Genomic DNA, 25,194 nt, shown 5'->3' on the forward strand with positions numbered 1-25,194 from the left:
TTAATTATTAACCTATTAACATAGGTTCTTGATTTTAAAAAAATTGGAAACTTGAAACTTGGCCATATTATAATATTTCTCTTTCAACACAAGAAATACTTGTTCAGTAAATGAAGAAATTAAGATTTGGGCTTGGTTCTTCTCATTGGTAAGAGGATATTAGCAAGTAACAGCAATGGTGTGGTACATTTGCATTATATCGATTTAGCTAAGCTGGAAATAAATTTCCTAGAATTTCTTACCTACCTACATCCAGGTTAACGTGGGATACAAGAGATATGGCCTGCAAGATTTGGTAAATGGAAGTGAGGCAAAAGGAATGTTATTTTATGCTTGGAAGGTCAGTTTAGGGCACCATGCTCTGCTGGCAGCCCTCACGTGTTGCTGTTCCTTTGCTGGCACACCTTGTTGGCCTGGGCCTGTGGTGGCAGCTTCTTTAGTTCTTGTCAGATCTTCAGCTGCTCTGACTCCTGAGCCAGGTGCATGATGAGCTCAGACATGGAGAGTACCAGCTTCTACTGCTAGTACTCCTATTGATGAAGTTTGACACTCTTATCGTCAAAATTGGAGGTTCTGAGAGACTGACTGGTTTCAGTTTATCCTTGCCCTCCCAGCATGAGTCCATCTTTCCTTCCTTGCTGACTGCCCTGCTGTCTTCAGGCCCAGCACCAGGTGTAGAATCAACAGTCTCACAAAGATTGTTTAACCAGCTCCCATAGTTGTGTAAGGTTAAATCCCTTTTCTGTGTCATTAAGCTTAGGTGATGTCATATGCCCATATGTCCCCATATAAACAGAGGTGTATACACACACACACACACACACACACAGATTTAGAGTAGGGAATAGATTATTGAAGTCAGAAATAATATTCTTGTACCTTTTTAAAACAAATGCAAGCGCAACCATTTCTTATGCTAATTTATTAAGATTTATAAGCAAAAAACATTTTAAAGTTGTTCTGTGCTTTCCTAAGCTTAGGAAATAATTGGAAATAAAAAACTTTTATGGTTTAGTTTCCATCCTTTTTCATAATAGATACTTTCTAATAAAAACTGGGGCGTTTCCATTGTGGCACAGTGGAAAGGAATCTGACTAGTATCCATGAGGATGTGGGTTTGATCCTTGGCCTCGCTCAGTGAGTTAAAGATCCATAGTTGCCATGAGCTGTGGTGTAAGTTTGCAGACATGGCTCAGTTCCCCTGTTGCTGTGGCTGTGGTGTAGGCCGGCAGCTGTAGCTCTAATTCAACCCCTAGCCCGGGAACTTCCATGTACCATGGGTGCAGCCCTAAAAAGCAATAAACAAACAAACGACCCCAAAAAACTAGTGGAGACATAGATTTCTGCAGAGAAAATGGAGAAAGGGAAAATCTAGGAACTGCATGGAGTCATTCTCTAGGCACATTGTTTCTCAAAATTATCTAGGAAGGATATTGATCTTTTTCAGAAAAAAATTACATATAATTAAATATCATTGGTTAGGGTTATTTATGGAACTAGATGAGTATTTTATATCTAGTACTTTAAAAAAATTTTTTTTTATTTTTTGGATGCACCCATGGCACATGGAAGTTCCTAGGCCAGGGATCAAACCTACACCACAGCAGCAATCTGAGCTGCTACTGTGACAGTATTGGATCCCCAACCCCACTGCACCACAGGGGAACTCCTAGTGTTTTAAATCCCCATCCTAATGTTGGTAGGAGTTACTACACACCATACTGGTCCAGCAGAAGAGAGTTTAAGTAGAGAATCAAGGAATGAGTTAAGAGTCATTGTATCTTAGGGAAAGATTTGTTAGAAGGAATAAAGATAAACTCAAATTTGATTGAGTTAAAGAGTATTTATTGGGGATGTAATTTTATTTATTTATTTTAACACAACCCGAGGGTAGAAATATAGCCCCCGCTTCATCTCTTGATACTTTAGGGTGCATCTGGCATTCATTCCTAGGTTACTTGTGCTTTCAGTTTGAATGCCACTGACCAAATGGCTAGTGTCCTTTGACCTAGTTTGTGGGAGTACTGATTGTAACAGCTCAGCCAGTGTACTATGCTACAGGAGTTTCCAGTCTTGGCCCAGTCACCTTTGGGTGGGGAGAAAAGTATAAAAATGGCTGCTAAATGACAGAGGAGGGTCTTCTCAAAGAAGATAGGGCTGGGCAGACATCCTGAGATAATTTCTACTATATTGTTTTTTCTTTATTACCCAGTAAAAAGCAGCTGGACTCAGTTGTTTTTCTTTCTTTTTTTTTAAATTATTCAGATGAATTTATCACATCTGTAGTTGTGTAATGATCATAACAATCTGATTTCACAGGATTTCCATCCCACAGCCCAAGCACATCCCCCCCCCCAAACTGTCTCCTCCAGAGACCATAAGTTTTTCAATGTCTGTGAGTCAGCATCTGTTCTGCAAAGAAGTTCATTCTGTCCTTTTTTCAGATTCCATATGTCAGTGAAAGCATTTGATGTTGGTGTCTCATTGTATGGCTGGCATCACTTAGCATGATAGTTTCTTTCTTTTTTTTTTTTTTGTCTTTTTGCTATTTCTTTGGGCCGCTTCTGTGGCATATGGAGGTTCCCAGGGTAGGGGTCGAATTGGAGCCACAGCCACCGGCCTACTCCAGAGCCACAGCAACGCGGGATCCGAGCCGCATCTGTGACCTACACCACAGCTCACGGCAATGCCGGATCATTAACCCACTGAGCAAGGGCAGGGACCGAACCCGAAACCTCATGGTTCCTCGTCGGATTCGTTAACCACTGCGCCATGACGGGAAATCCAGCATGATAGTTTCTAAGTCCATCCATGTTGCTAAAAATGCTGGTATTTCATTCTTTCTAATGGCTGAGTAATATTCCATTGTGTATATATACCACATCTTCTTGATCCACTCCTCTGTCGATGGACATTTAGGTTGTTTCCATGTCTTGGCTATTGTAAATAGTGCTTCAATGAACATTGGAGTACATGTGTCTTTGCGAGTCGTGGTTTTCTCTGGATAGATGCCCAGGAGTGGGATTGCTGGGTCAAATGGTAGTTCTATGTTTAGTTTTCTGAGGAATCTCCATACTGATTTCCACAGTGGTTGCACCAATTTACAATCCCACCAACAGTGTACTAGTGTTCCTTTTTCTCCACACCCTCTCAGGCACTTATTGTTTGTAGACGTTTGGATGATGGCCATTCTGGCTGGTGTAAGGTGGAGTAATCTTCACACTTGGAGTTTCTGGTATGTATCAATATGATGGCACTAAAGCAGCAAGAGAGCTATTTGATTCCCACCTTACATCAGTTGTTGTTCTTAAGCAGGGAATCAAATAGCTCTCTTGCTGCTTTAGTGCCATCATATTGATACATATCAGAAACTCCAGGTGTGAAGATTACTTAGATCATATTTTTTTAAAGCATTAAATATTTTGGTAATAAATACTGCATATATATTTGGCCATTATAAGTCTTTCAAAATGATTTATTATCTTGAAAGGCCAATTTTAAAAAATCTTTAGATAAATGTTTGGTCTCCCTATCAATCAGAAATAGATGATTCAAACTCCTCATTCTCAAGGTATGGTCATAATAAATACAGCAATAATTGTAATAGTTTTTATGATGTATCTTGTTTCTCTGGGGTTTTGGTTCTTCCTCCTGAACAAAAGGAAAATGTTATGTTGCTTCAATGTTCATGCAAAGAAAATATTCCTTTTAACATTGAACCATAAATAAAATAATATATTTCTGATGAGAATAAAAATTAGCACAGTAGGATTGAGAAATTATAATGTGCAAGAAGAATAATGAAATTGCAGAATGCTGAAAGCAGATGGGCTTTAGACAACATTCAGAGAAAAAAATGGTCCAACCCAACCCTTTTAATTTCTAGATTAAGGTATTGAAAATTAGTGGGGATTAGGTAGCTTTCTGAGAACTAATCGTATTTAAACCAGGACTGGGCCTTGCAGTCCCAAATACAACCAAAATAACAAAATCTCAACCTAAAAAGTCTATCAGGACAATGAAACCTTTGCTCCATTGTCTCTATCTCTTTATTAAGCATTATTGTCCATTCAATAATTTATAGGTATGATTATACTATTTAATGATGTAAGAAAGGAAAATTGGTTGAATCTTCCCTATTCATATAATTAGAAAAAATTACTCTACCTTTGTTCACAGTGACTTTATTTTTTACCATAAACTGCTGCATAGTATATGTTTTTTAATAAAATTAATTGAAAGTGATATTCTTAGGATACTCATAACACTGATACAGTTAGCTATGTTTATCTTTTTTAAAACAAGAATTGGCCATTTCAAGGTTGATGAAAATATTAAAGACCAGCCTTAATTTTCATCACATATTGGCACTAAATACCAAGGACAAGAATCATATTTAATTTACTGTACATGTCTAAAATAATGGGGATGCTGGGAAGACTAGAGGGCAAGCAGTGAAAGCCTTAAAATACTCAGGCAAAAAGAATAATACTTTACTATTTTGGACTTACATGAGCCTGAAATCTTATCATTCTATCATGATCCCTGTCAAAATGTAACATTAAAATGTTCTAAGATTCAGAGTAAATGAAACATAAACTTATTAGGCTAAATAGTTGTATCAGTATGTCAGGGGAAATAGTCAGGGAATATTTCAACATTGAACCATATGCAATTGTTTGTATATTGCCTTTTCTTCCCCCGAGATATTCTGGCTGTCTTCCCATTGGTCAAGTCTCCTGGCTCATTTGTAAACTTAAATTTCATCCAGGGGAAGCCTTTCATGTCTATTTATAACACATTCTGCTTTCATTTGGTTTATTTAATGATTTATTAAATGCATTAAGCACAGTGAAATTTCCTATGAGAGTTGGAACATGTGAATAAAATTATTTTAAAATTATGTTTATGTTGTGATTTATAGAATTGCAAATTGTCAAAGACATAAGGGATCATAGTAAAGTAGCACAGAGTTGCTTGGAGCCCACACATTACTCTAAGACCTCACTTAAAAGCTGGTAATTTCCCTGAAATAGCCCAAAGGGGAAGCATATGCAAGGCAACTAACAGCGCATGGTTTGAATAGATGTTGCCTGTCCAGTAAAATGCCAAACTGAGGAAAGTATTAATCGAGAATGTAAGTACAGGAGCAACTTCTTAACTTGATTCAGAGCCTGACCCCATTTTCATCCACTTTATATCATCTTATTGAAAGGAGAAGGAAATTTTACTCAGGACCACAAACACTTGCCTCTTTAAAGTGTGAGCTAATGGATGGATTATGCAAAGAACAATGCAATTACAAACCTCTTTTATGATTTGATGAATTTAGAAAGTAATAAAAAATATTTGATAGCCATAGCACCTTGTATTGATAGTGACAAGTCACTTAGCTTTTTTTGTGTATGAGTGTCTTTAAATAACTCAATTATTAATTCAACAAATACTGATCATCTACTAAGTGTAAAGCATTTTACTAATTTCTGGGTGGAGGAATGGAGTAAGTGATGAGGAGGAAGCCTGGAAGGATATGCAGATGATATATTTTAAAGGGCCTTTTGTGACATACTAAGCAGTTAGGATTTATCCCTTTTAGTCTGTTAGGTGTCATTTAAGTATTCTAATCAAGAGAGAGACATGATTAGGCCTGACTTGTAGAAATAACGTGACAGTGGTATGCAGGATGGATTGAAAGAGGACAGACCTAGACTCAGGATACAAGGGTAATTAATCGGATTGAAGATGTTGGTAGCCTGAACAGTGGCCATGAGAGTGGTGATGAAAAATGATGGGTTTGAAGTATTGTTAGAAGTTAAATTATTAGCATCTGTGATTGAATAGTTGTGGAAGCTGAGAAAGAGGAATGACTTGATGGTGATTGATAGAATGAGAGAGTGATTGACAGTGATTTCTGGCTGGTACAAATTGAGCATGTATGGAACTCTCATAACCTCTATTCACTTTTATAACACTAAAAGTAACTGTTAAAGAGAACTGTTGATTTTATCTATACACATAAAACAATAAAGTATATTTTCGTGCTGCATTTGTAGCTTCAGCAAGGTTAAAAACAGGTTTCTGTTACTTTGCTTTTGCTAATAATCTGAGAAAATGGGTAGAAATTACCAGTCTTCATGGTTCATATTTACAAGAACAGCCTTCATTTCCCCATGAAAATAAAGAATAGACTTTATAGAAAATTCTACACAGAGCTTTGAGGTCTAACATGACAGGACTTGATAGACCAGGACATCTGAAAATCCAGTTTCTAACTCCAGAGAGCAAGTGTTTGAGGATAGAATTGATGAATACTTGACTTACACTAATTCCTTGAATATCAGGCCATGCATTTTATGTCATCTATCATTGCTGTTTCTTAGCACTTAGAAATATGAGCCCTGAATAAAAATGTAGAGGACCACCTGTCTCCATGGCAGTATTCCAAGAATCCACAGCCTAATTTATGCTTACCACTAGCAGAGGATGTAGATAGCCACTTTCCATTTGCCATTCACAGCTCCAATTTTCAACAGGGAATATTGCAAAGAAACTAACTTTACATGAAGGCATATACAATAGAGTGCACTCCTTGTACATGGCAGCTTAGAACTAGGTGCTAGGATCCAAGGAGGGACTTAGGATCTGAGGGGAACCAGGTAAGGCAGACTTGCACCAGATCTTTTCTAACATCTCTCTCAGCCATTTGACTTCTGAGTCTAAAGCAGTATGAGTTTGTTAGTAATGAGACTAGGGGTATTGTGTTTCAGCCTAGAATAGATTCGTGATATGAAAATAATTTATTTTTATTTAATTTATAGGTTTTTTTAAAGTTGGCAAATTTTTAATGAGTTTTCTTTCTCAGAACTTTAAACTGATGTCTTGAATTGTTATGGTATAAAGTAAAAAGAGTGCATGGCCTCTAAACAATGCAATCAGTAGTAACCTGTGTTAATAAGATACAAATGTCACTGACTGAAAATGGAAAGTAAAAACTGATATGTAACAATTATTTGTTTATGATTTCAAATGATCATACTCTCATAAGTGATAGCATTCACTAGTTTCTTTACTATCACAATGTTTGAGATTTACAACATACCACAGTTGTGTGTGGTATTAAATTAGACTTAGGACCAAGCTTTAAAACCCTGCCTATGACATTTTCTAGTAGTGACACTGTGGATCATTTATTTAACCCCTCTAAAATTCCTGTGTTTCATTTGTAATGCAGAAATGACCATAGCTATCTCACTCAGAGTAAATGCTCAATAAATTGTTGTTGTTAGTAATAGTACCAAAAGTAGTAGAAGTCTTGCTGGAAGTAGAAGTAGAAAATCCTTGTTTGTCCTACAAAATCCTTGAGATGAACTATTTTAAAAACTTACAAAATCATAAGCAGAAGAGAAGAATCAGGATTTTTTTAGCATGTAAAATAAAAAGGGAAGCCAGCATATGTGTGCATGTGTGCATATCTGTGTGGGTTTATATGGGGTTATGTCTCTGTATATTATTAGGACTAACGTGAGCTTTCAAATTTCAGCTTCGAATTTGGCTTCAAGATTTATGGCTGACAATTAGAAGAATAAGTACAATTATATAATTTTTAATTATCTATATGGAAAAGGATGTCACCTATTCAGGTCAAGCCAAGTTTTCCTTAATAATAATTTCTTCTTAAATAATAATTTCTCCAAGGGATTTCTTATGTGAGGATTTATGTGAAGGCATTTCATGATAAGGATGGATCATGTTTTAAGTATGTATTCCTGAAGCAAAAATAGTAATGTATTGCTTCATGTTTGATCCCTTGACAAAAGCCAGAGTCTTATCATTAATTGACAACTCAATGAAACCAACTCTATGAAGGATAAAATTCATACAGTTCAATTATGTAGCCTTTTCATGGTCTAGTTCATTGATTCAGGGAAGTACCTAGAGCAATTTAAGAAATAGATGCAGTTATCTTATTCAAGATAAGGCTTTCAATTTGCTTTCTAATGAAAGCAGGAAATTTGAGCTTATGCTCTTAAGTGAGGATAGATTCATGCAGTTTAAAAACAAAGAAAAAAATTAAGAATATTTGCATCCTTGTGTTAATGTAATGGTTAACCAAAAACTTCAGCGAAAAATACTTTCAATAACAGAAAAGAAGTACTTGTCCTGGGGATTACTTTCTTTAAAAAAAAAAAAGGTTTAAAATGAAAAAATGTTGTTTTCCATTTTTTTCTGATTATTCAATATCTACATGATTTCAGAATCCCAATATGAGACCCTGGGTGACATCATCAAAAACAGGAGGCCATTTAATCTTAATTATATAAATGGTATGTTGAGAATTATTAAATTGCAGTTTTGGAGAAGATTTGGGAAAATGGGATAAAGATTAGGAACAAGACACCAAATATATTTCTTTGATTATTTTATTTAAAGGTAAACACATCCATGTCAAGTAACAGCAGTATGAAAACATGCTATGACTTTTGTAATCAATTAATACTAGCATTATGACTAACACAATGATGATGATTATAAAAATAGCTGAAAGAGCAAAAGACGTAACTATTCTGTTCTTTTGACTAGTGCTATTGAAGTCTGTAAAATTTGTTCTCTCTCAGATCTTGTTTAGTTGAATGAAGATAGTTTTCCTTATTCAGTACTGAATGATTAGTAGTCAAGTGTGTTGGTTAAGAGCAAGGTTGAACAGTTAAAGGGTCTAGGCAAGTGTTTCCTAAATCTATTTTATTATAATATTATCATTATGATAATAGGAAAAGGCTAACCTGGGTCTTATCAAAAATATGGAGCATGGTATCATCCAGCCCTACTGAATAAGAATTAAGGTTGAGGGAGGGGAGAGGGAACATTGTTGTGAAATTGTAGTTTTGACAAGTGTGCTGGGTGATTCTTATAATCAGACAAGCCTTGAAACAACAGACTAAACCAATTCTCAGGAGCTGAACTTTTGGAGATGAACTTTTCTTTATAAATGCATTCCCCCATATCCTCACTACTTCACCCTTTAGAACCATGGAACAATCCATATATTCTCCATTAAAACATCATTGCCAACATTTGGGCTACTTTTCCTCCATTCACAGAATTCACCAGATTACCATCTGTGTAGGTCTCTGCTAGTAGGGCTTTGGGAGTACATTTTTCACTCACAACTCCTATGGTCTAGAATGCATGTTGCTGACACCCTACACTTAGCTGTAGAAGATTAAAATATAGAAGATTAAAATCTGGTTAATTCTGTCTTTATACATTTAACATATTGAGACATTTATTATTTTTCCCTCTTAAAAATGGATACAGGGTATAAAATATTGGAATAATTGCCCAAACTGTCTTCTTTTTCTTATCTTTCTAAGTACTAGCAGTGCCAAATAGTTACTTATTGCTTCTGGTTAATTTTGCAGATTTTAAGTTTTTTTTTTTTTTTTTAAAGATATGACATTTTAATTTGACATTTAAAAAGTCACATCCAGGAGTTCCCTTCCTGGTGCAGCAGAAACGAATCCAACTAGGAACCATGAGGTTGCAGGTTCCACCCCTGGCCTTGCTCAGTGGGTAAAGCATCTGGCGTTGCCATGCGCTGTGGTGTAAGTTGCAGACGCGGCTCAGATCTGGCATTGCTGTGGCTCTGGTGTAGGCTGGCAGCTGTAGCTATGATTAAACCCCTAGCCTGGGAACCTCCATATGCCAGCCATTGCAGCCCTAAAAGGACAAAAGACAAAAATAATAAATTAAATAAATAAATAAAAATTCACTATCAGATCTTTCATTTAGGCCAATTACCAATCCAGTATGATGTTTCTATGGGCTCAGTTAGCACGTGATGTAGAAACGGTACTCATCACACGTGTGCAAAAACAAACTGATGTATTTTCTTTTTCAAAGTAATGTTTCTTTTGAAAATCTACCTTTAACTAATCTCAAGTAACCTTTGGCCATAAAAATAACAAGAGTTAATTTTTACGAAGTCTTATAAAATGTTTTGGAAAATAGCTTCAGGAGAATAGGATTTTTTTTTTTTTTTTTTTTTTTTACCATTTCCTGGGCTGCTCCCACGGCATATGGAGGTTCCCAGGCTAGCGGATGAATCGGAACTGTAACCACCGGCCTACCCCAGAGCCACAGCAATGCGGGATCCTAGCTGTATCTGCAAGCTACACCACAGCTCAGGGCAACGCCAGATCCTTAACCCACTGAGCAAGGCCAGGGATCGAACCTGCAACCTCATGGTTCCTAGTCAGATTCGTTAACCACTTAGCCATGCCAGGAACTCCAGGACCCATTTCGTATCTTTGAATGTGCCCAGTTCTTAGTTGGTTTTTTTTTTTTCCTACTTTTTCATAATGAGAATGAACTGATTCTCTTTTGGCTATTTTTATTTAGTATTAAATAAGAGGGAATGTGGCTAGTCACTCAATATCTTGCCTTGTGACACAACAATTGTTATTGAAAAATTATATTTCATATAATTTCCCAAATTATACTTACTAAACATATAAATTCTGAGTCATAATGCAGTGTTTAGGACTCATTTAGAAGTTATCTTATCTTGTAACATACGAGTACAGTAGCCTCTTATAGAAGATAGTCTTGTTATAAGCTACGCTCCCCATATCCTTGAATGAATGCTCAGTCAGAATTATTTTAGCAGTGTATTCCTGGAAGATAGTGTAGGGACTTACAAAGGAAACTTTGCTATTTATTGTTTAACATATGTCTATAGTGAGAACACTATTTTCAGACAGGTGACTTAGTGTCAAATAATGGATCCTTCAATCTGCTGTATTTGTGAGTTTCAAATCCACATATATGTATTTAACTGCCATATAATACTATTTGGCTTTTGATCTTTCTTTTCAGGAGATATTGGAGACTTTAATCAAGAGGATTCTTGAAACATGACCACCTGACAGTTGGAAGACAGTTTTCCACCCCATAAAGGTGAGAATTTTTCAGGTTATTTGATTTCTTTTGATTGAATAGGATAATCTTCTACTTTAGGTTGATGTAATCATATTTCATAACATAACTGATACAAAAGATAGCAAGACAGAAAAGCAGAAAGTCAAGACTTTGGTTACAAACATTTCTTGTGGCAGTGCCCTTTTGTGAATTTTAAAATTGAATTTAAGACCCCTTTTTGTCATTCTTTATATTTTCATCTTGTTAAGTCTTCCCCTAGAGTCAAGGTGTTCTGTTATTTGACAAACATTTTAACTATGTGTTTGTGAGCCCAAGTATATCCTACAACAGGATAAAGGAAGCAATGGTGTTACTGTTTTCTGGACACATTCTTGTAGAACAAATGATTTGTCATATGATCTTAGAACATTCCAATTTCAGAAGATATATGTTAAAGATATCCAAGTTATGTGTATTCATACATATGTTTGCTTATATTATATAGTTTATAAATTTACTTAAACTTTCCTTTACCTAAAGGAGCTATATGTTTTACATTAGAAAATACTAAATGTTCAAAGAAATACATTATTAACAAAAACTAAAACTGTACCTTTATTATTTGAAATAAGTATATTATGGACAAATACTTATTCTTAAAAATTGCTTTTGGGGAGTTCCCGTTGTGGCATAATGGAAATGAATCCAACTAGGAACCATGAGGTTGCGGATTCAATTGCTGGCCTCACTCAGTGGGTTAAGAATCTGGTGTTGCCATGAGCTGTGGTGTAGGTCATAGACTCGGCTTGGATCCTGCATTACTGTGGCTCTGGCATAGACCAGCAGCAACAGCTCCGATTAGACCCCTAGCCTGGGAACCTCCATATGCCACTGTTGTGACCCTAAAAAGATAAAAGACCAAAAAACAAAACAAAACAAAAAAACGAAAACGAAGCAAACACTGCATTCTTTTATAGCATTAACTGATTAACGTAGTGGGAATTAGAGCCACTTAACAAAAATTATTTCCAAGACTTTCTCTTATAGTTGATCTCTAATCTCATAGTGTTGTGGTCAGAAAAGATGCTTGATATGATTTCAATATTCTTAAATTTACTGAGGCTTGCTTTGTGGCCTAACACATGATCAATACTGGAGAATTTTCCGTGTGCACTTGAGAAGACTGTGTATTCTGTTGATTTTTAGATGGAATGCTCTATAAATATCAATTAGGTCCACCAATTAGGTCTCATTTAAGGCTTGTGTTTCGTTATTGATTTTCTGTTTGGATGATCATTCCATTGCTATGAAAGGGGTGTTAGTCCCCCACTGTTACTCTGTTACTATTGATTTCTCGTTTTATGGCTATCACCATTTGACTTATATATTGAAATGCTCTTATGTTGGGTGCATATGTATTTATAATTGTTATATCTTCTTTTTGGATTGATCCCTTGGTTATTATGTAGTGTCCTTCTTTGTTTCTTATAGCAGTCTTTATTTTAAAGTCTATTTTGCTTGAGTTTTGCTACTTCAGTTTTCTTTTGGTTTACATTTACATGGAACATTTTTTCCATCCCCTCACTTTCAGTCTGTATATATCCCTAGATAAGAAGTGGGTCTTTTGTAGACAACATATAAACAGGTCTTGTTTTTGTATCCAGTCTGCCAGTGTATGTCTTTTGGTTGTATTATTTAATCCACTTACATTTAAGGTAATTATCAGTATATACGTCTTTAATGCCATTTTATTAATTGTTTTGGATTTATTTCTGTAGGTCTTTTTTCTTCCCTTCCTCTTTTGTTCTCTTGTGATTTGGTGACTATATTTAATGTTATTTGGATTGCTTTTTCTTTTTTTGGTGTGTATCTATTGTAGATTTTTGGTTTGCAGAGCATGGGATTTGATTATATCATGAAAGCCCCCCATCTACCATCTAATTGCACCTTCTTCTTTGTCTTTGGATGTAGCATATCTTTTTGGTAAGTTCTGATTTTTTGTTGTTCTTGTTGATGGCTGTTCAACAACAGCAGTTAGTTGTGATTTTGGTGTTTTTCTGAGAGGAGGTGAGCTCAAGTACTTATACTCTGCCATCTTATCTTTTTGTTATAAATTAATTTATTAACCAGCTCCAATTTTTTATTGAAGCAAAACTGACAGACAATATTATATTGATTCTTATGTACAATATAATGATTTGATATTTGTATATATTGCAAAATAATTGCCACAAAGTCTAGTTAACATCTGTCAGCATACATGGTTACAAAATTTTTTTCTTGTGTTGAGAACTTTTAAGATCCACTATCTTAGCAACTTTCAAACTGTAATATAGTATTATTAACTATAGTCTCCATACTCTACCCTATATTGCCATGACTCACTTATAACCATAAATTTGTACCTTTTGACTACCTTCATCTATTTTATCCACCCCTACTCCTCACCTCTGGTAGCCACTAATCTTTTCTCCATATCTATGAGCTTAGTTTTTTGTTTTGGTTTGTCTTGTTTTTTTGTGCCTTATTTGTTTGTTTTTCTAAATTCCACATATAAGTGATATCATTTAGTATTTGTCTTTCTCAGTCTAGCTTATTTCACTTAGCATGATGACCTCAAGTTCCATCCATGTCATTGCAAACAGCAAGATTTCCTTTTTTATGGCTGAAAAATATTGTTATGTATATTTATTTTGATAGGAATTGCATTGAACCTATAGATTGCTTTGGGGGGGTCTGGACATTTTAACAATATTAATTCTTCCAACCAATGAATATAGAATATCTTTCCATATATATGTGTCTTCAATTTCTTTCATCAATCTCTTATAGTTTTCAGTGTATTTCAATGGATAATAAAATGCCTATTCCTGGGTAATTTATTCTTTGATACAATATTAAATAGAATTTTAAAAATTTCTCTAATAATTTACTACTACTGTATAGAAATGCAACAGATTTCTGTAAATTTATTTTGTATCCTACAACTTTACTGAATTTATTTATTAGTTCTAATAGTCTTTTTGGTGGAATCATCAAAGTTTTCTATATGTAATATCATGTCATCTGTAAACAGTACTTATACTCTGCCATCTTATCTTTTTGTTATAAATTAATTTATTAACCAGCTCCAATTGGTGGTTTTTTTCATTTCCAATTGGTGTGGCTTTTCTTTATTATGCTTAATTACTGTGATTAGTACTGTCACTACTATGTTAAATAAAAGTGGTGAAATTGGGCATCTTTGTCTTATTTCTGAGTTTAGCAGAAAATCTTATAGATTTTCACGATTAAATATGATGTTAGCTATAGGTTTTTCATATATGGCTCTTATTATGCTGGAATATATTCTCTCTAGCCCATTTTGGTGAGAATTGTTATCTTATGTGGATGTTGAATATTTTCAATTGCTTTTTATGCATTGATTGAATTGATCATATATATGTATATATATATGTATATATATAAAATCTTTCATTTGTAAATGTGACATAGCACATTTACTTGCAGATGTTGAACCATCTTTGAATTCCTGGAATAAATCTCACTTGATCATGGTGTATGATCCTTTTAATGTGTTGTTGAATTTGGTTTTCTGATATTCTGTTGAAGATTTTTTTGTCTATGTTCATCAGAGATATTCTCCTGTAAAATTTCTTTTCTTGTGATGGTGATGTCCTTTTCTGGTTTTAATATCAGAGTTACACTGGCTTTGTAAAATGAATATGGAAGTATTCCCTTCTCTTATGTGTTTTTGGAAGAGTTTGATATGGATCGATATTAATTATTTGAATGTTTGGTAGAATTCATCAGTAAAGCCTTTTGGTCCTGGACTTTTGTTTTTTTGGGAGGTTTTTGATTACTGATTCAGTCTACTTACTAGCATTGGATCTTTTTAGATTTTCCATTTCTTCATGATTATATTTTGGAAGATTGTATGTTTCGAGAAATTTATTTATTCTAGATCCATTTTGTAGGTGTGTGGTTGTTTATAGTAGTCTTTTATGATTTTTTTTGTAGTTCTGTGGTATTAGATATAATCTCCTTTTTCACTTCTGATAGTATTTATTTGACTCCTCTCTTTTTTTTCTTGATTAGTCTAACTTAAGGTATGTCAATTTTTTATTCTATTCTATTTTTTTTTTTTTGCAATTCAAAAATAATGTCGAGAATTCACTGAGAACCAAATTCTCCTTGTTTTTTCTGTCTCTTCTAGTTCTTTTTGTTGCAGAATTGAGGGGAAAAAAATTAGCTTCCTATAGAGTTGTGAACAAAGATAAGTTAGGGAGAAATATATTAAATTCTCTTTAGTACTCTTTCCCAAGTTCTATTAGGATCATTATTTGTCTTGTACCCTAATCCAGTGGTTGGTTACATGTTGCTATTTAGTGTTCACTTGAAGGCTGATTTTTATCATTTCCACTTCCTGTAATAGTACAGGCAGTCAGTGTTTATGTCTAGAATGCATTCCAGGAAATCACATCAGAAACTCTGGTATCACTTTTCCCCTTAAGACTAAGATTGTAACTAAGGATTATATTCCTTTTACAGCTTCTAGAGGCTGCCCATATTCACTGGCTCATGGTCTTTTTCCATTTTTAAAATTTTTTTTTATTACTCAAATGAATTTATCACATCTGTAGCTATATAATGATCATAACAATCTGATTTCACAGGATTCCCAACCCACAGCCCAAGCACATCCCCCCACCCCCAAACTGTCTCCTCCGGAGACCATAAGTTTTTCAATGTCTGTGAGTCAGCATCTGTTCTACAAAGTTCATTCTGTCCTTTTTTCAGATTCCACCTGTAAGTGATAGCATATGATGTTGCTGTCTTATTGTATGGCTGACTTGACTTAGCATGATAATTTCTAGGTCCATCCATGTTGCTAAAAATGCCAGTATTTCATTCTCTTTAATGCCTGAGTAATATTCCATTGTGTATATATACCACATCTTCTTGATCCACTCCTCTGTCGATGGACATTTAGGTTGTTTCCTTGTCTTGGCTATTGTAAATAGTGCTTCAATAAACATCAGAGTACATGTGTCTTTGTGAGTTGTGGTTTTCTCTGGATAGATGCCCAGGAGTGGGGTTGCTAGATCAAATGGTAGTTCTATTTTGAGTTTTCTGAAGAATCTCCATACTGCTTTCCACAGTGGAAATTTACAATCCCACCAACAGTGTACTAGGGTTCCTTTTTCTCCACACCCTCTCAGGCACTTATTGTTTGTAGACTTTTTGATGATGGCCATTCTGGCTGGTGTAAGGTGTTACCTCATAGTGCATTTGATTTGCATTTCTCTAATAATGAGTGATGTTGAACATCGTTTCATGTGTTTCTCGGCCATCTGTATGTCTTCTTTGGAGAATTGTCTGTTTAGATCTTCTGCCCATTTTTTGATGGGGTTGTTTGTTTTTTGGGTATGGCGCTGCAGAAGGTGTTTATAAATTTTGGAGATTAATCTCTTGTCAGTCACTTCATTAGCAAATATGTTCTCCCATTCTGTGGGTTGTCTTTTTGTTTCATTTAGGGTTTCCTTTGCTGTGCAGAAACTTTTAAGTTTGATCTGGTCCCGTTTGTTTTTTTGTTTTTATTGTCAATACTCTAAGAGGTGGATCTGAGAAGATGTTGCTGTCGTTCATGTCAGAGAGTGTTTGGCCTGTTTTCCTCTAAGAGTTTTATAGTGTCTGGTCTTATATCTAGGTCTTTAATCCATCTGGAGTTTATTTTTGTGTATGGTGTTAGGGAGTGTTCTAGTTTCATTCTTTTCCATGTGGCTGTCCAGTTTTCCCAGCACCAATTATTGAACAAGCTGTCCTTTCTCCATTGTATATCCTTGCCTCCTTTGTCATAGATGAGTTGGCTGTAGGTGCATAGTTTAATACTGGGCTTTCTATCCTGTTCCACTGATCTATATTTCTGTCTTTGTGCTAGTACCATACAGTTTTGATGATTGTTGCTTTGTAGTATACTCTAAAGTCAGGGAGCCTGATTCCTCCAGCTCTATTTTTCTTTTCAGGATGTCTTTGGCTATTGTTGGTCTTTTGTCCTTCCAAACGAACTTTAAAATATTTTGTTCAAGTTCTGTGAAAAATGTCCTTGGTAATTTGATAGGAATTGCATTGAATCTGTTTATTGCTTTAGGTAGTATAGTCATTTTGATAATATTATCTCTTCCAATCCACGAGCATGGTACATCTTTCCATCTATTTGTGGTCTTTTTCCATTTTTAAAGCCAGCAATGGGTGGTTATATCTCCCTCAAGATGGTTTTATAACATTTTTTTTTGTAATATATGTCTTTTACTCTATAATATGGCAGGAATTTCTTTTCACATAGAATCATATAGATCACTTTTATATGTTTTACTGGATATGTATATATATAAAGCATTCATTTTATTGTTATATCTTAAGTTGTTAACCAAATCCCTCATGATGGACACTTTAATGGTTTAAGAAAATTTTTGCAATGATAAAAATGTTGTAATAAATGTTCCTCCAAAATATTGAGCTCATTTACATTGTCATCAAAAATATTTGAAAAAACTTATTTCCTTACACTCATACAAAATTTGGCATTATCAGTATTTTTATGTCTTTGCTACTCTGAGGAATGAAAAATGATTTATCAATTGGCATTTTTGTTGGTCATCTTTCACACTATTTTTAGTCAGCGATTTTCTTTGGGATTGCCTTTAATGTCATGTAACTGTTTCTTCCTGTGGAGTTATTTGTATGTATCTGGAGTGAGTTGTTTCTTTACATACTATGAATATTATCTGTCTCTCACATAGGTTGGAAATATTTTTTTTCAGTGGTTCATTTGTCTTTTGATTTTGTATATCCCTCCATAAAAATATGCAGTCAACTCTCTATTTTTTAAATCATTTTGATCTTTTGACATCAAACCAAAAAAGCTTTCTACTTCAAGATTCAGATAATACTTGCTTTTAGAGTTTTCGTATTACTTGTACATCTTTTTTACACTTATATCTAATCCATCTGTCCATCTGAACTTTTATCATTCATTTATCCTTTCAGATGAACTGAACATTCTGGTTTTATGTATTTTTAAATTTATTTTGGCCAAAATTAATAACATATATGGATTAATTTAGGGAGAATATTTTATCAGCTTTGGGTATTTCTTTTTTTTTTTTTTTTTTTTTTTTTTTTTGTCTTTTGTTGTTGTTGTTGTTGTTGCTATTTCTTGGGCCGCTCCCACGGCATATGGAGGTTCCCAGGCTAGGGGTCGAATCGGAGCTGTAGCCACCGGCCTACGCCAGAGGCACAGCAACGCAGGATCCGAGCCGCGTCTGCAACCTACACCACAGCTCACGGCAACGCCGGATCGTTAACCCACTGAGCAAGGGCAGGGATCGAACCCGCAACCTCATGGTTCCTAGTCGGATTCGTTAACCACTGCGCCACGACGGGAACTCCAGCTTTGGGTATTTCTATCCTTCATAGAAATATAGTGTGACTTTTAATATATTTAAATTTTCTTTTATATTATTTCACAAAGCTTACCTCTGCAAAACTGTGTGAAAAGCACAGTCCCCATATATTCCCTTTCCATTGTTCAACCTTCCCCACTACGAACTTCCCTCACCAAAGTGGTACATTTGTTATAATTGATGAACCTACATTAACACATCATCATCACTCAAAGTTCAAAGTTTACATTAGGGTTCACTCTTGGTATCATGCATTATATGGGCATTGAAATATGTGTAACAACACGTATCCACCATTGTAATATCATGCAGAATAATTTCACTGCCCTAAAAATTCTCTGTGCTCTGCCTAGTTATTCCTCCCTCCCCCAACTCCCGGTAACTATGAATCTTTTATTGTTCCCATAATTTTGCCTTTTCCAGATTGTCTTATAGTTGGAATCACACAGTAGGAAACTTTTCAGATAGACTTATTTCATTTAGTATGCAGTTTAAGTTTCCTCTGTGTCTTTTTATGGTTTAATTACTTTTTTTTTTTTTTTTTTTTTTTTAGCTGTGAACAATATTTTGTTTTCTGGATGTACCATAATTTATCCACTTACTTACTGAAAGATACATTTGTTCCTTTGGCAATTATGGATAAAGCTGCTATAAAGATCCATATGTAGGTTTTTGTGTGAATGTAATTTTTCAATTCATTTGGCTATGAACCAACGTACACAAATTCTGGGTCATATGGTAATAGTATGTTCCATTTTGTATGAAACGGCCAAATTGTCTTCCAGAGTCATTGTATCATTTTGCGTTCTGAACAGCAAAGAATGAGAGTTTGTATTGCTCCACATTCTTGTCAACATTTAGTGTCAGAGTTTTGGATTTTGACATTCTAACTAGGTATGTAGTAACATCTATTGTTTTAATTCGACATTCCCTAACAATATGCTGTTTAACATCTCTTTGTATGGTTAGCTGCCAATTGCATCTCCTTTGCTAAGGTGTCTGTTCAGGTTATACCCATCTTTTAGTCAGATACTTCATTTTCTTCTTGTTAAATTTTAAAAGTTCTTCGTATATTTTGTAAACAGTTCTTTATTGGGTTTATTTTTTGCAAATGTTTTTTTTCCCAGTCTGTGGCTTCTCTCATTCTCTTGATGTTTTTAGCACTGTCTCAGATTTATTCTTTCTGCCAGTCTTCACTGTTGTTGAAATAGGATCTGGGAGAGAGGTGAAATAAGCATGGGTATTCAGTGGACTATTTAGAACCAAAAGTCCAGTTCCTTTTTAACAACAAGGATTAGGAAAAAACATACACCTTTCAACAATATTTGTTGATTTAACTATATTTTGTTTTTTTTTGTCATTTTTGAGACTTTTACTGTGAACTCCACTTAGTGATAAGTGCTTTGACATACACTCTCTTATTTAATCTTTACATAATCGTCAAAGATGGGTATTACCATTTCCCTTGTATAGAAAGGAAACTGAAGTTTATGAAAGCCAAATAATTTGCCCAGTTCATGCTTCTAGTAAATAATGGATTTGAAAGCTAAACCTGTAGTTGATTGTGTCAGAAACTATAGTAACTCTACATACTGCTTCTCTAGTCTCTTTCTAAATTAACGCCATCATTACTCATTTAGCCTGAATATCTAGTTCTTTTATCTGCAAAAACCTATTATTATTGCCTGTTATGGGTGAGATACTTTTCTAGATGTTGAGGATGTATAGATGCATAAGACATGGTCTCTGCATGTATTCTTGTCCAGGAGTTCTTAGTTCAAAGGGAGGTAGACAAGCTGTTAAATTACATTATAACAAATGCAATATAGACACTCCTGTGGTAACCTAAGGTTGACTGCTCTTTATGACAGATTAACTGATCAGTGTTCAAGATTAAATAGAAAGTAAACATATTAAAATAATTTTGTTATTTTATACATTGAACAGAGAAGATGTTTCTTTTAACTTGGACTGAATAGAATGAAAGGAAGTACTAAACCACCAGGCCTAAATGGAAATACTGGGCCATCAGAATTGATCACCCTCACATCGGTATTCATCCAGTGATACTGAAAGGTGATACTAAATAAGAGAGGTCAAACCAATTGGGGCCTATGTGGGGTAATTTGCTTCTCTCCTGTTTTCATTCTAGTCAAAAATACTTCACTTAACCATGTAGAAGCAATTTGACTCTTTTTTTTTTTTTTTTTTTTTTTTAGTTCAAACCAAGGTATTAGTTTCCCTACCATTTCTCTGAATCTGAATATTACTCTATTTTAAAAAAAGAATTCCTGAAAATTTCCCACTAGCTTTATCCTTTATTGGAAACACAGCCAGGAAAACATCTCAAAGTATCCAAGTGTACATAGTTTCTTAACTCTACAATAACCTGAGGCTTTGAGTCCATACCTGCCTTAGATATTCTGAGAGAGCTTGTCATTTTGGTTACTTTTTAGACCCAAGGGAGGTCAAAAATACCTTGAGACACCAAAGATTACAGAACTGTGTTATATCTATACCACCATATTGCATTATGACCTTGTAGACTTTCTTTAGAAATAATCTGACTTGGGAGTTCCCGTCGTGGCGCAGTGGTTAACGACTCCGACTAGGAACCATGAGGTTGCGGGTTCGGTCCCTGCCCTTGCTCAGTGGGTTGATGATCCGTCGTTGCCGTGAGCTGTGGTGTAGGTTGCAGACGTGGCTGGGATCCTGCGTTGCTGTGGCTCTGGCGTAGGCCGGTGGCTACAGCTCCGGTTAGACCCCTAGCCTGGGAACCTCCACATGCCGCAGAAGCGGCCCAAAGAAATAGCAAAAAGACAAAAAAAAAAAAAAAAAAAAAAGAAATAATCTGACTTAACAATAGATGTACATTAAGTCATAGAACTAAATGATATTTCGGCTGAGGACAAGGATTCTATAGCTTTCCAACAGGGAACTTTAAAATATATGAAAATATAAATGAAGATTAATTATATGTGTGTGAAGCTGATAGGGATTAAGACATTTTCATAAGGCCACCAGGTTTAAAAGGTAACTTTAAAAAAAAATTAACTTGGAACTCTGCTTCAATGACAAGGGATAGGAAGAGCTGATGAATTAGATCTTAAGAAGTAACCAGATTTCTTGAACTATTAAAAATTTTACCAAAATTAAGCAAAACAATTTCCTAATGTTATATAGCAACTGTTACAATGCTAATGGTCTCAGAAAATAGTTTAAGAATTCTATGTAATAATATGTATTGTCTGAGATTATTTTGTTTGTGGCATTTGGTTAATTTACAAGACATGTATGTAGACTTGTTTCTTTGGTCAAGTTCCAAGTAGAGTCTTTAAAGACTGCAGAATAATCTTTTGTAACTGATAGGACCAGAAAAAAGAACAGAGATAAAGATATAGTGATTAGCAAAGTCCTGGATGCCCTTAAAAGTCTTGCCAAAGGTTAGAAACAAAACAAAAACTCAAACAAGTTATTTCCTTTCTTACTGGCTGATGTGGAAGAACTCTTTGGTGAGGAAGTTGAAAAATTTGCAATTGTGAAACAAATGTCATAATCTTTTCCACAGGTAATTTTAACTGTGAAAAATTAGAGGATTTTCATCCTTCCAATTGAATTACTTGGTTGTGCAGAGCTGTATTTTCTAAAACAGAAGTAAATAACAAAACATGTGGTTAGGATTTAACCTCATGTCTCTTGCTTGTTTGTGTGGCATAAAGTGAAACTGAATGGCCTCAGTAGCCTAGGGAGTTATGCGTGTGGTAACTTGAGGAAACCACACTGTGAAACAAAAGGATGTTGAAAAGGTTAGAAAGCAAAATTCATTTACAGGTTTGCCAGCTTTACCTTGTTGTTAAACATCACTACATGCTATCAAAGCACTTATTTTTAATACTGCAATGTTTCAATGAGGCAGCATCCCTTAGTGACTGGTTTAATGATATAGAGATCCATTTTCCTGTGCTTCTCCCTCTTCTTTTTTTTTTTTTTGTCTTTTTGCCATTTCTTGGGCTGCTCCCGCAGCATGTGAAGGTTCCCAGACTAGGGGTCAAATCAGAGCTGCAGCCACTGGCCTACGCCACAGCCACAGCAGCATGGGATCTGAGCCGCGTCTGCAAACTGCACCACAGCTCACAGCAACGCTGGATTCTTAACCCACTGAGCAAGGCCAGGGATCGAACTCACAACCTCATGGTTCCTAGTCAGATTCATTAACCACTGAGCCATGACGGGAACTCCTCCCTCTTCTTACTCTGAATTATCTTCTGGGGTCATCTTACACATACTCCTGGCTTCAATGATTGCCTGTGTCCTTTCACTGCCAAATTTATTTATTTTTTTAAATTTATTTATTTATTTATTTTTTCCATTATAGCTGGTTTACAGTGTTCTGTCAGTTTTCTACTGTACAGCAAGGTGACCCAGTCACACATACATATATTCATTTTCTCATATTATCATGCTCCATCATAAGTGACTAGATATAGTTCCCAGTGCTATACAGCAGAATCTCATTTCTTATCCACACCAAAGACAATAGTTTGCATCTCTTAACCCAAAATTTCTAGTCCATCCCACTCCCTCCTTCCCCCTTGACAACCACAAGTTTATTCTCCATGTCCATGATTTTCTTTCCTGTGGAAAGGTTCATTTGTGTTGTATATTAGATTCCAGATAATAAGTGATAATAATATGGTATTTGTCTTTCTCTTTCTTACTTCATTTAGTATGAGAATCTCTAGTTCCATCCATATTGCTGCAAATGGCATTCTTTTGTTCTTTTTTATGGCTGAGTAGTATTCCATTGTGTATATATACCACATCTTCTTAATCCATTCATCTGTCAATGGACATTTAGGTTGTTTCCATGTCTTGGCTACTGTGAATAGAGCTGCAATGAACGTGCAGGTACATGTGTCTTTTTTAAGGAAAATTTTGTCTGGATATATGCCCAAGAGTGGGATTGCTGGGTCATATGGTAGTTCTGTGTATAGTTTTCTAAGGTACCTCCATACTGTTTTCTATAGTAGTTGTACCAATTTACATTCCCACCAACAGTGCAGGAGAGTTCCCTTTTCTTCACACCCCCTCCAGCATTTGTTATTTGTGGACTTATTAATGATGGCCATTCTGACTGATGTGAGGTGGTACCTCATAGTAGTTTTGATTTGCAATTCTCTAACAATCAGTGATATTGAGCATTTTTTCATGTGCTTGTTGGCCATCTGTATATCTTCTTTGGAGAAATGTCTATTCAAGTCTTTGCCCATTTTTCCATAGGGTTGTTGGCCTTTTTGCTGTTGAGTTGTATAAATTGTTTATATATTTTAGAGATTAAGCCCTTGTCAGTTGCATCATTTGAAACTATTTTCTCCCATTCTGGGAGTTGCCTTTTTGGTTTTTTGGTTTTTTGGGTTTTTTTTTTTTGTTTTGTTTTGTTTTTTTTGTTTTTTTTTGTTTTTTTTGGTTTCCTTTGCTGTGCCAAAGCTTGTCAGTTTGATTAGGTCCCATTAGTTTATTTTTGCTTTTATTTCTGTTGCCTTGGGAGACTGACCTGAGAAAAAATTTGTAAGGTTGATGTCAGAGAATGTTTTGCCTGTGTTTTCTTCTAGGAGTTTGATGGGGTCTTGTCTTATATTTAACTCTTTAAGCCATTTTGAGTTTATTTTCCTGCATGGTGTGAGGATGTGTTCAAGTTTCATTGACTCACATGTGGCTATCCAGTTTTCCTTGCCGAAAAGACTTTTTCATATTATATATTCTGGCCTCCTTTGTCAAAGATTAATTGATCATGTCTGGGTTTATTTGTGGGTTCTCTCTTCTGTTCCACTGGTCTGTTTTGGTACCAGTACCACACTCTCTTGATGACTGGCTTTGTAATATTGCCTGAAGTTTGGGAGAGTTATGCCTCCAGTTTGGTTTTGTTCCTCAGGATTGCTTTGGCAATTCTGGGTCTTTTGTGGTTCCATATAAATTTTTGGATTGTTTGTTCTAGTTCTGTGAAGAACATCATGGGTAATTTGATAGGGATTGCATTGAATCTGCAGATTGCTTTGGTAGCATGGCCATTTTTACAATATTAATTTTTCCAACCCTGGAGCATGGAATATCTTTCTATTTCTTTACATTTTCTTTAATTTTCTTGATTAATGTTTTATAATTCTTGGCATATAAGTCCTTTACCTCCTTGGTCAGGTGTATTCCCAGGTATTTGATTTTTTGGGCGTGCAATTTTAAAAGATATTGTATTTTTGTACTTCTTTTCTAATATTTCATCGTTAGTATACAGAAATGTGGCTGATTTCTGAATGTTAATCTTATATCCTGTTACTTTGCTGAATTTGTTGATCAGTTTGAATAGTTTTAGAGTTCAGTCCTTAGGATTTTTGCGTATATTATCATGTCATCTGCATACAGTGATAGTTTTACCTCTTCTCTTCCAATTTGAGTAGCTTTTATTTCTTTTGTTTGCTTGCTGTGGCTAGGACTTCCAATATTATGTTGAATAACAGTGGTGAGAGTGGACATCCTTGTCTTGTTCCAGATTTTAGTGGGAAGGCTTTCAGCTTTTCTCCAATGAGTATTATATTTGCTGTGGGTTTGTCATAAATGGCTTTTATTAAGTAAAGTAATGTTCCCTCTATACCCACTTTAGTAATAATTTTTATCATGAATCGATGTTGGGCTTTGTCAAATGCTTTTTCTGCATCTGTTGAGATGACTATGTGGTTTTTGACTTTTCTTTTGTTAATGTGGTGTATGATGCTGATTGATTTGCATATGTTGAACCATCCTTGTGCACCTGGGATGA

General features: G+C 35.1%; 1 protein-coding gene across 2 annotated transcripts in view; it reads left to right on the forward strand.

The window, feature by feature from the left end:
- The first annotated feature begins 6,485 nt into the window (after positions 1-6,485).
- Positions 6,486-25,194, forward strand: part of ITGA4 (integrin subunit alpha 4) — a 253,762-nt gene continuing 235,053 nt past the window's right edge. For both annotated transcript variants that reach the window (XM_085000022.1, XM_085000021.1), the window contains exons 1-2: positions 6,486-6,656; positions 10,876-10,956. The gene's annotated coding sequence lies outside the window, so the exon portion shown is untranslated. The remainder of the gene's footprint in view (positions 6,657-10,875; positions 10,957-25,194) is intronic.

Source organism: Sus scrofa, chromosome 15 (assembly GCF_054392235.1).
Source record: "Sus scrofa isolate SSC_HxYL_T2T_F1_AM1 chromosome 15, Sscrofa_HxYL_maternal_Yorkshire_Landrace_v2.0, whole genome shotgun sequence".
NCBI lineage: Eukaryota > Metazoa > Chordata > Mammalia > Artiodactyla > Suidae > Sus > Sus scrofa.